The sequence below is a fragment of the Zingiber officinale genome, chromosome 2B (assembly GCF_018446385.1).
Source record: "Zingiber officinale cultivar Zhangliang chromosome 2B, Zo_v1.1, whole genome shotgun sequence".
Lineage (NCBI taxonomy): Eukaryota > Viridiplantae > Streptophyta > Magnoliopsida > Zingiberales > Zingiberaceae > Zingiber > Zingiber officinale.
The window spans coordinates 140,259,703-140,272,071 of record NC_055989.1 but is presented as its reverse complement, the minus strand read 5'-3'; positions in this window follow the sequence as shown (position 1 = coordinate 140,272,071).

Below are 12,369 nucleotides of genomic sequence, written 5' to 3'. Positions count from 1 at the left end.
AATTACACTACGTCTATTCTGATGGTTTGTTCCTTTCGATCTTAGTCGTGAGCAACTGTTTATAATTTATAGAAAACCGACAACATGATCTTCTAAGTGTGACTCCACACTCCATGCTATCTACTATATAAATTAATTGAACAATTACATTTAACAGATAAATGTAAATATTTGACCAATGTGATTCTTTATTTCAAAATAAATGTGTACAAAAGATAAACTTTTAAGTTTATACTTTTAAGTATAAATGTAGGACTATGGTACCCTAGGACTTGCACTCTTGATCTGATTCAAACTATGTCGGGTGCAAGCTAGATAGAAAAAGCACAAGTGGTAGCTGTCAATTTCTAGGTTAGTGTCTAGTAAGCTGGTCAAGCAGAAAGCAACATTGGGTTGCCCTATCAACCACTGAAGCTGAGTACATAGCCCTAGGAGAATGTGCATCTCAACTATTATAGATGATGCATACCATAAAAGACTATCAATTAGAATATCAACACACTAAAATTTCAATTGACAGCATAAGTTCAATTAATCTAACTAAAAACTCAATTCACCATTCAAGAACTAAACATATAGAAGTAAAACATCATTTTGTAAGGGATCACGTAGCTAGGGCTGATATTGTACTTAACTATGTTGAGTCCAAATCAAACCTAACTAACATATTCACAAAGCTCTTACCTGAATTTGAGTTCAGTGCACTTAGAAGACAAATAGGAATGTGCTTAGTAGAATAGACCTTATGTTCCTTATCTTTAATCAGCTTGATTTTTGTATCCTTCAAAATTTCAGGAAAAATAATGTTTTCAAAATATCAATTTTTTTATACTTTCAAAATTTGAACTTAGCATAAGCACTAACCCCCTAGAAATCATGTTCCTCTAGTTTCAGCCAGAGCATCTCACAAACACCCTAGGCTTAACTTGCGTGTGTTTGAGAAACATAAAACGGCGTGAGATGCATAGGGTACAACCTAAACTTCAGAATGCTTATTTCTGTGCATCGCAGTAAGTCTGGGCGTTAAAAATCAACATTACATTAATCAAGTTAAGTCTTCCTGACCTAGTCAAATCTAACAGGATCAATTGACTTAACTTGACTAACCAAGTGAAAGTTGTTACCCTCTAGGTAATCAGCTAGTAGCTAAATGATTAGACATGCGGTTAAGAGGATTAAGTGATTAATTTTAATATTTTTAAGTTACTCATGCTTGGACTTTAGGACTTCTTGAACTTAAGTGAAAATAGCCTTAGTTGCAACTTTACAAAGCTTATTTTTTCTCAAAAGCTTTTTAAAACTTAGTCTTTTTCGAAGTCTTTTCAAAATCCAGATTTTCAAATTACTTTACCAAATATTTTTTTAAATTGACCTAAATCTTAGCTAAATATGTTGGTGCAGGAAGTATCCGACGATCGAACCTAAGTTTTGATAATGGCAAAGGGTTCAAAGTTAAGCTTACTTGTTATCTAATGTATTTGAGTGAGTGTTTCAGGAAAGTCCTAACTGCGGTTAGGCAGGTGAAAAACCCTAGGGGGTGGTAACCCTAGGTTATAGGGGGTGGTAACCCTATACGGAAAGTCTTGGCGAGTCGAAGATGCGGGCAAAAATCCTAGGGGGTGGTAACCCTAGGTTAAAATACTGGTGTCCCGAACTGGGTAGAAGTCTGGAAGGGTCGAGGACCGGACGTCCAGCAGAAAGTCCGGAAGCTTCGAGTGCTGAGTAAAAGTCTAGTCGATCTGGAGGATCGCACTGGCAGCAGGTAAATCTCCTGAGTGGAGTAGGTGAGGGCGCGTTCCCCGCAGAGGGAACAGTAGGCGTCGGGTCGACCTAGAGTTTCCAGAAAGAAACCCGAAGTCAGACTCGGACAGTCCGGAGACTGTCAAACTTTCACTCTTATACTATCACTTATGTGTTATGAGCTAACTTTGTGCTACAGGGTATTTTTGTGTTTAACATATCTTGTAGGGACCAAAGTGCAAAATTGGCCTCGGATGAACAATACCGAGGCGCCTCCATGGAGCTTGGAGGCGCCTCGGGTGCAAAACCTTAGCTGGCTGCGAAGCAAGCTTGGATGCGCCTTGAAGGAAGCCAAGGCGCCTTGGACAACTTGATGAAGGCACCTTGGAGAGACTGAAGGCGCCTTGAACCTGATAAGGTTCGACCAGTTCAGCCCTTATCTCCGCGGTTGACTCGGCTCATTCAAGGCACCTTGGTGAACAGTAAAAGGTGCCTTGAACACCATTTATAAGGGATCTCGACCAGCAGCTCATAACAAGCAATTCCAAGTAATCTCTCTGCGACCAGCTGCTAACGACACGATCCCAAACTGCTGTGACAACCACCCGACGACCCGGAGCTCCGAAACTTCAGTTTTTCTCACTATCGTTGGTATAATTCAATTGTTTATTGTTAGCTATTGTACTTCATCCTGTAATCATTTTTATCGAGCTTATAGTTGTTGCCCACGCAAAGCGATCAAGGATCGCGGGCCTTCGAGTAGGAGTCGATCTAGGCTCCGAACGAAGTAAAATCCCCTGCGTCTTTGGTGTCGGCCTTTTTGTATGTCACAAGGCGCATCAAATTAATAAAGATTGGAAACTCACTAAAATTAAGACACGCGTCGTAGTAAGGAGTCCCAAGTCGTATTTTTCCAAAGAGCACTAGTAAGTGTGTATGAATTCTAGAATTGGTTCCAATCAAAAATCTAATTTAACTTGAATACATCTAATCTCCAAAAGTGCATTAGAACAATTTAAAATGGCTCAAAGAAATGTGTTCCTTATCCAAACATTTTCCACTTCATCTCAACACATTAGGATCAATTTAGTATCATTGAATCGAATTCTTCCACTAACAAATTATCCAATCTCACACATGATCAGCAATATATAACTAAGGTAAACAATCCGAATATCAAGTTAATCATTCAACAATAAGCTCCATCTCAGTTTCACAATTTGAATGCAGAAAATAAAGATCAGCTAACTAAATTACCTACACTAAGCAACTAATGTGAACCAGAACTTCTAGTTCAAAACACAAACTAGTTAGCTGACTAATTAGTAGTTAAACAAGATTAGTAGTTAACTAATTAGTGATTCAAACAAATCAGAATTGTTAAATCATAACATCAGATACGGGTTTGCAAAGTAAATTCAAAACAAAACTGAAACAAAGAGAAATTGTAAAGACAAGGAATCAGATCTGACAATCTGAGCAAGTTTGAAACAAATCAAAGACAAAGTTAAGGAAACTAAAACCCTAAACATTCCTTAATCCGGATCCCGTAGCAAAAATTCCTCCAATCTGCTGTAAAACCAACAGAAATGCTCTCGGAACCCCTATAAGCATTCAACAACAATCAAACAAACTTCCAGCTATTTCCATAGGGCACTCACAGCTCACGGAAACCTCCGTTCAAGCTCCATCCATCTGGAAACCTCATCGGCCGAAGAAACAGAGCCCAGGCCCTGTGAAGTTGCAAACCAGATCGAATGGCCAATTCAACACAGTTTGGCTGCGGAATGGAGATCGGAAAAGGTCCAGTAGCATCTGAGAAACCTCCCTTCAGCTCTGGTGGATGCGAAGATCGCCGATTGGGAGACCTCCACAATCGGAATCGCGGCGATGAAACAGAACCCAAATCGCCGTTCGGGAAACCTCCCTCAAGCTCTCTGATCACCGGAAGATGAACGCCGGCAGCTGATGATCGTCGTCGTCGAAGAAACCAAGCTCTCGGATCTGGAACGTGGAATGGGAACTCGGCCGCCGCAAGGAAGAAGACGATGACACTGTAGCGGAAATCACGAAGCCGAGCCCGATTGCACTGTAGCTTCTCACGAAGCTTTTAAATCCTCCTCAGATTAAATCGGGCGGTCCAGAACAATTCGAGGCTTGATCAACGGCTGGATGAGTTCAGATCTGGATCAAAACTTCTGGATATTCATCAATGGATGAGATCTGCTCTTCATTAGGTCGGATGGACCATATTCTCAACGGATGGCTCAGATCTTTCTGATCTTCAACGAACGGTCCATAATGCTCCCAGGTATGATCGCCTCATTAAGCCCTTGATTTGAGCCCAAATACGGTCTGATTTGATCGGGTCCATGACCCTTTTGATGCCTACAAAATAATAATCAAAGATTAGCATCAAATACCATGATAATTAGCTAAATTGCAATTAAGTCCAAGATCACATGCAATTTATGAAATGTAATGTAAATGTGAGATTAGGCTATGAATAAACCATCAAAAGCATGCATTATGAATTAAAATAATATAGCTAAATCATGGTTATCAAATCCCCCACACTTAGTCTTGGACGTCCCGTTCAAGTCAAGAAACTAAAAATCATCTCCACACAAATTTTCTAGCAATACCTAGAAGATGGTAAAAAGAATTTAACTACGATCATTTTAAAGATCACAAACAATCATGAATACAATCCAAACAATAATCAGTAGGTATGGTAGTTTCAATCCAATTGAAGAATTAAGCAAGTTACAATCTCACAAGGTATTCACCTATTCTAGCCCTCACACTCAAAAATGCATATTAGTGGAGTTCAACTCAATGCAACTCACAACATTTCACTACCTTAAGCTTGCTTATTTTCTAATTCTCCACCACTATAAACATGTATGCATACATGAATCAAAAGGATTTAATCATGAAGAATTGAAATGTAAACAAGAAGAACAATTAAAGTGGATAAAATGGCAAAAGAAAAGAATTCAATGAAGAAAATGAGAGATAAGAGTATTGGAGGAATATACTTGATGAGTTGACCAATTTTGATGTATAAAATGATGAATACCATTTGTTATTACCACTTCAAAGGACCAAACTAAACTCCCCTTCAATTTGATGGCAAACATAAAATTTTGATACTCTATCTTCCACTTGATACTCTCTTGAATGTGCCATTTTTTCCTTCAAATTTTTTTTTTTTTCACTATTTTTCCACCAACATTCCAGCATTTGGAAGCTCAAAAAATAATCTCACATGTTGGGTATCCAACACCCTCCCCCACACTTAAAGCATTGACCGTCTCGGCAATAAAACAATTCTTGCATTATAAAAACTTAACACACTTTAACCACTGTTTTATTCCTTTTCTGCTGCAGATTTACTTTTGTTTCCTTTCTCTGTTTCTGATATTTTCAGATTCGAATTTCAGAATAGACAGATCCATCACTGAACCATCAAACCAAATTCAGAAATTTAATTCCCAGTAGCAATATCATAAAACAGCCAAAACCTTTAATTTGAATTTATGAAGTGCAGCTAATTCTGTAAATGGATTCTGGTTTTTCAGAGCTAAGCATCAGCATTCAAAAATCCCAGATTAGCATACAATTTAGTTTCTCAATGATTTGAGAATTTAGAGAGGAAGTTAGCACACAAAAATTGAAATGTTCTATTTGAGTATCAAGAAAAACAGAATCCTCTAATCTTTTCCCTCAACAGAACCTTGAACTCAGTTTCAGAATTCAAATGTTGAAGCAATTCCAGCTTATCTCACAAACACACCTGTTAAACACCATTCTGCAGCTTCTGCAAAATTCCAGCTCTTGTCACTCCAGCATCCTTGATGAAATTTGGTGTTTCCTTCCCATTCCTTTCTTTAATCCATAGAGAGTTAAGTTAGGTGCAGAACTCCATTTAGCACTAGAAAGAGAGACTATAATCAGAATTCTCCATAAACTTTAGTACAAAGATAACCAAGCAACCTTGTTTTTTCAAGTTTCAAAAATTTCTGATATCAGTTTCAGAAATTCCTAAAATCAGTTTCTATGAATTTTCTGAATTTCAGTAATTCAAAAATTAACATTTGTAAGCATTCAGAAGTTTGTAGCTGCCCAAAATTCAATTCCAATTCCATCAGCACTCTTTCTCAGCAAATCAGAAACACATAAATAACTTGATACTCTTCTAACCATGGTTCTTTCTTTCAATTACTCTTGTTGTTGGAGACACCTCTACTTATAATTGATTCTAAATCATTCTTCTGCAATTTCAGATTCAAAGAAACATAAAGTTGAACTCATTAATTCAGATTCAAAATTAAATTCAGAAAAACAGCACTCTTGCACATTTGTTTCAAAACTCAACAGAATAAATTTCATAAATCTGGAAATTTCAGGTTATTCATATGTGTATGTATCTGATTCCTCTATAGCAATAGTTAAATCCTATCCTTTGAGCAACAAGTGCAGCACTCTCTGGTTGTGTGGTTGAAACGGGAAACAAAGACAGCAGCAACATGAGACATATTTGAATTCTGCATCTCCTTGTCAGATTATTCTGGATTAGTTCAGAAATCAATTTCAGGATTCTAATTTTAAAGTTCAGGTTCTAGGATGCAATATGATTCTAAGCACAAAGTCATGGTAGAAGAAAAACCACTAATTTGCTACATCTCAGCTTCAAGAAATCCGATTCTGATTCATTTCAAATGACTTCTACAAATTAGAAAATCCAGAACTTAAACTTCAAAGTTACAGAATAATTACTGCAGTTCACAGCTTGCTATCAGATCTTTAGCAACAGATTCATGTACCTTTCAATATTTCAGTAGGTCAAGAAAAGTGTTATCACAATTATTTCTAAAAGTTCAAGATCTTCAATTGCTTCCTTAGTGAATTTAAAAAAACTAGCTATACAAAGTTGATACAGAATTGATACTAGATTCATTTTCTGATTCTGCACACTGCTGTGAGCAGTAGTTGATACTTTAATTTCAAAACTGATCTTTGTCACAATTGAATTGTAGTCTCTGCAAGAAAGCATTGCTGATCAAAATTTACACACAAAATTTGCACTAAACAGATTTCAATAACAAGTATTCTACTGAATTCTTGCACTGCAGTGCAAATGATTCCAGGTTCTGCATCTCCGTCAATTTCCAATTCTCAGTCTTGGATCTTGTAAACTATGGAGAAGCAAGATCAGCATGTAAGAAGATTTTACAAACAGCTAGCTTTCAATTTTTTAGTGAACAGATGCCTATAACCTCCAAATACCACAGTTGAGTACAGATTTCTGATTATCTGTGCAGCTTCCTGACTTCGTGTCAACTAATCATCATTTAGCCATCAAAAATTTCAATTCTTCTTCATCTTGTTTCTTAAGACCATTTACACTGCATACTTGAAAGCTTTATAGGTTTCAATAGTTCTTGCTCATTAAAATTCATTTCTAAATTTGGCACAGAAATGCCAAATTCATGCAAAATCTGCACTTCATAAATTCTGCACTTCAATTCTGTCATTACAGCAATTCTCCTTTCCAATGGTTGTGAATTCCACTTGTTCTTCTTCATCTCTGAAATTCTGATACTCACTATTTCTGCATTATTTGTTTACCAATGGAGTTTCTGAATTTTGATATCCAGATTTAACAAGAACATTTAGAACTTAAATTCAGCAACTCCTCAATTTCTGCACTTGAGTAGCAGTTTCAGAAATTTTATACTCTTCATTGAGGGAATTTTGCATGAAACATGGAAAATTAAGTTAGAATTCAGCTCTAACTGCTTCATTCAGCTTTGGAAAGATTTGCATCTCCTTGTATCATTTGAACATCTCTCTCATTCTTGATGTTTTTAACAGCACTGCACAAGTCTGAATTCCAATTTCAGAATTGGAAATCCACTGTAAATTAAGCTTAATTCATCACAATTTCAGTTGCTGATGGTCAGATTACTTTTGTACTTCAGTTGCTGATGTGAAAATTCTGTTTTCTGCATTTCAGTAGTTTTTGTATCTTCCTTCTGACTCTCAGCAACAAGAATTGATGTAGCTTCCTAGATTCAAGTTCAGAAATTAATAGTTAAGGTAGTTAAGTTTGCATCATGGAGATTCCAATTTCAAAAAGAGTTGCCTTTAGAACAGAATCCATATAAAGTTGAATTTCAATTCCTTCAAATCTGATATTGACTCTGATAATTGATTTCCTCTTCAGGGCTGCTTCTTCATCCAGCATCTTCGTTTCAGAAATCTGTATTTCTAGGAATTTCTGCTCGAATCATGAATATTTGTAGATTTCTGCAGAATTTAGCAAAGCAACTACTCTCTTGCTTCAACTCTCCTATCTCAATTGAGGATTACTACAAAAAGCTGTAGCAATGCTCTTAATCAGCCACTCCAAATGTAAGTCAATATTTCAGCATTTCCAAACCTTCTTACCACATTTCTGAATTTTATCTCTGTTTCTTCACTGTTTGTACAGAATTGGGTAGCTTTCCTTCAATTACAAGAAATAGTCTTCCTTGATATCAATTCTGAATTACTGCGACTCAGAATTTCAGAAACTTGACACTTCTAAATCCTGTCCAGCAGGTTTGTAAATACATGACAAGCAACCAAACACCATTTGCAAGAGCTTCTTTATCTCTCTTCACTCTTTTGATAGTTATGATATCATCTTGAAGTGTTTCATGAGTAGAATGATACATTTGCATCCATAAAGATCATATAAGAAACTCCATCACAGAAACCTGCACAGATCATGTTTCCAGTGACTGTCTTCCATATTCTTCATCTTCACTATTTTTGTATCAAGTACTAACCCTTTCTTCCTTATTCCCAGATTAAATGATGTCATTTCCAAGTGCTTTACTAGTGAAATGATACCCACCAATTGAATTCCGAATTCTAATCTTCAGTAGCTACAAATGCCCACTGTTCCGGCACCTTTGTATCTAGATAGAATTTCAGCATTCATATCACTTATCTCACTTGTGCCTTGAAAGGTAATATACCATTTGTTTCTAGCTTGTTCTTCAATTTCAATTAAGCTTTCCTCATTTGGCTATTGCATTCCAATTATTGATACAAATCTGATACAACTTGCACCTCAATTTTCAGCTTTGCACTTCAATTCTGCACATAAATCATGCATATTTCCATTCTGCCGATTTCCAGAATTCCAAGCTGTTCACAGTTCAAAATTTCACTTCCTCCTCCAAACAAAAGAATTCAATCAAAACTAACACCTCCCCCACACTTAATCTCTTGTCCATTAAATCAATCAAACTCATCAAGAATTCAAACAAAACTCCCAATGAAATAGAGCAACCAAAGGTAATAAAAGGATAAAATGCAAGAGGGAAATGTTTAAAGAAAATAATAAGGAAAGGAATTAGAAAGTATGAATGGGAACAAAATTGACTAAACCCTCAATTTCCATGCACACATATGCTATTGTGACTTTGAAAAGAAGCAAAGCAAGTTCTAGAGTTTCAATTGCTATGAGTGCATGCCACACAAAATAAAATAATGTTTAGGCTTAAAGTGGTCCTCTCTAGGTATTTTTATATGCAAACAAGCTCAATTAATCAATATAGAATCCACCACCAAATTAACCAATATCATGTGAGAAAAGCATCCAATCATGTCACATGACCTAAAATTGTTGATCAAATTTAAGAGACTTTTACCATCTTAAAAGTATTACTTACAAAATTCCCATGAAGACTTTTATTCAAATTGAAAATGCTATGTACTAACAAAATGCAAAGTATGAAAGTAAAATGCAAAGTATGGAACTAAAGAACGTATAAAGAATTTATTAGAGAAAAAACTAAACACAAAGCATGAATTTAAAAATGCAAAAGAAAGCTAAATTAGAACCAACTCCCCTTTAATTCCGGCGGTCGAAGAAGATTGAGAAGAATAATCCATGCCGGAAGTGGAGTAACTTTGTTTGCGATTAACTTCTTTTTATTGACCATTTTTCCATTACAAATTCTCTCTGGAGGTCTAAGGCGGTTCAGTGTAAGCATCCACTCTGGAAGCTTATGTTCTCCTACAACATCAATCAAAGAAAACGTCTCCCACACGCATGTAGGATAAAAAGAAAATAGGAGAACATTAGTGTGGGTAAAATATGTATTAAGAAATGAATCACATCTAATAAAGTCAACAATTGGTACCTCTATTAAATTTTCTGATAAATCACAAGAAAAACTCACCTTTTCATGTTGAAAGGTACTTGGAGTGGTGATTGTTACCTCTTCTTCATCATTTTGTGGCTCAAGCTCTTGTTCAGGTGATGGTTCAGGTGAATGTACATCCTCATGTAGTGATTCTTGGGTGCTTGGCTCCATAGCACAAGTCCCTACACTTACATCTTCAACTTCATCACATCCAGGTGATTCTTGAGGTAATGCTTCCAGTAAGCATTCCCCTACACTTAAATCATCTTCAAAAACATGTTCAGAACCTGAATCACTAACAACATCTTCAACAACAAAATCATTAGGATCAAAAATTTGCATAATTACATAATCATCACAAAAAATATTAGAAAATTCGTGTGAAGTAATGGGAGTAGGGTCAGACCTGACAGAATCGCTACTTTCCATCTCTCCACTGGAGTTTTGTGCTTGCAGCTGATTAGTAGATGATGCAATTTGATCTAATTGAATCTATATGTTCTGAATCCTTGAAATTGTTGCTCTTGATGTTCGATCATTTGTTGCATCATCTCTCTGAGTTTCCATGTTGATTCATCCATCTGAGGTTCGTTTTGTTGAAAAGGTTGTGGGATAAAATTTGTTGAAACTTCTTGAAATCCATATGAACTCTGGTAGGTAGGATATGGCTCAAAAAATGGTCCTTGTGCACTTTCATACCTGAAACATGAATTATCCACCCAATTAGCATTAAAACCATTAGAAAATGATTCATACCTATTTTGTTGATCCAAATTTGGGTAAATTTGATACTCAGGTTGAAAACACTGATAACTCTCCATTCCACCTCCAAAATTCTGAAAATATGGATCCATGCTAAAGAAATCTCCTGTTCTTTCAAAACAACACTACAAATCAATGTTAGAAGATTCTAGAGCATAAAGTTTCAATCTCATGAAAACATGAACAGTAAAAGCAATTAATAATTCAAGAACAACCCAACATGAAAATACAAAAGAGAAATAAGCAATCAAATCAATCAACATGCTAACAAATAAAATCAATCAATACACAATCTAAAATTATACACACTACTAGTTAGTTGCTTCCCGGCAACGGCGCCAAAATTTGGTGTCGGCCTTTTTGTATGTCACAAGGCGCATCAAATTAATAAAGATTGGAAACTCACTAAAATTAAGACACGCGTCGTAGTAAGGAGTCCCAAGTCGTATTTTTCCAAAGAGCACTAGTAAGTGTGTATGAATTCTAGAATTGGTTCCAATCAAAAATCTAATTTAACTTGAATACATCTAATCTCCAAAAGTGCATTAGAACAATTTAAAATGGCTCAAAGAAATGTGTTCCTTATCCAAACATTTTCCACTTCATCTCAACACATTAGGATCAATTTAGTATCATTGAATCGAATTCTTCCACTAACAAATTATCCAATCTCACACATGATCAGCAATATATAACTGAGGTAAACAATCCGAATATCAAGTTAATCATTCAACAATAAGCTTCATCTCAGTTTCACAATTTGAATGCAGAAAATAAAGATCAGCTAACTAAATTACCTACACTAAGCAACTAATGTGAACCAGAACTTCTAGTTCAAAACACAAACTAGTTAGCTGACTAATTAGTAGTTAAACAAGATTAGTAGTTAACTAATTAGTGATTCAAACAAATCAGAATTGTTAAATCATAACATCAGATACGGGTTTGCAAAGTAAATTCAAAACAAAACTGAAACAAAGAGAAATTGTAAAGACAAGGAATCAGATCTGACAATCTGAGCAAGTTTGAAACAAATCAAAGACAAAGTTAAGGAAACTAAAACCCTAAACATTCCTTAATCCGGATCCCGTAGCAAAAACTCCTCCAATCTGCTGTAAAACCAACAGAAATTCTCTCGGAACCCCTATAAGCATTCAACAACAATCAAACAAACTTCCAGCTATTTCCATAGGGCACTCACAGCTCACGGAAACCTCCGTTCAAGCTCCATCCATCTGGAAACCTCATCGGCCGAAGAAACAGAGCCCAGGTCCTGTGAAGTTGCAAACCAGATCGAATGGCCAATTCAACACAGTTTGGCTGCGGAATGGAGATCGGAAAAGGTCCAGTAGCATCTGAGAAACCTCCCTTCAGCTCTGGTGGATGCGAAGATCGCCGATTGGGAGACCTCCACAATCGGAATCGCGGCGATGAAACAGAACCCAAATCGCCGTTCGGGAAACCTCCCTCAAGCTCTCTGATCACCGGAAGATGAACGCCGGCAGCTGATGATCGTCGTCGTCGAAGAAACCAAGCTCTCGGATCTGGAACGTGGAATGGGAACTCGGCCGCCGCAAGGAAGAAGACGATGACACTGTAGCGGAAATCACGAAGCCGAGCACGATTGCACTGTAGCTTCTCACGAAGCTTTTAAATCCTC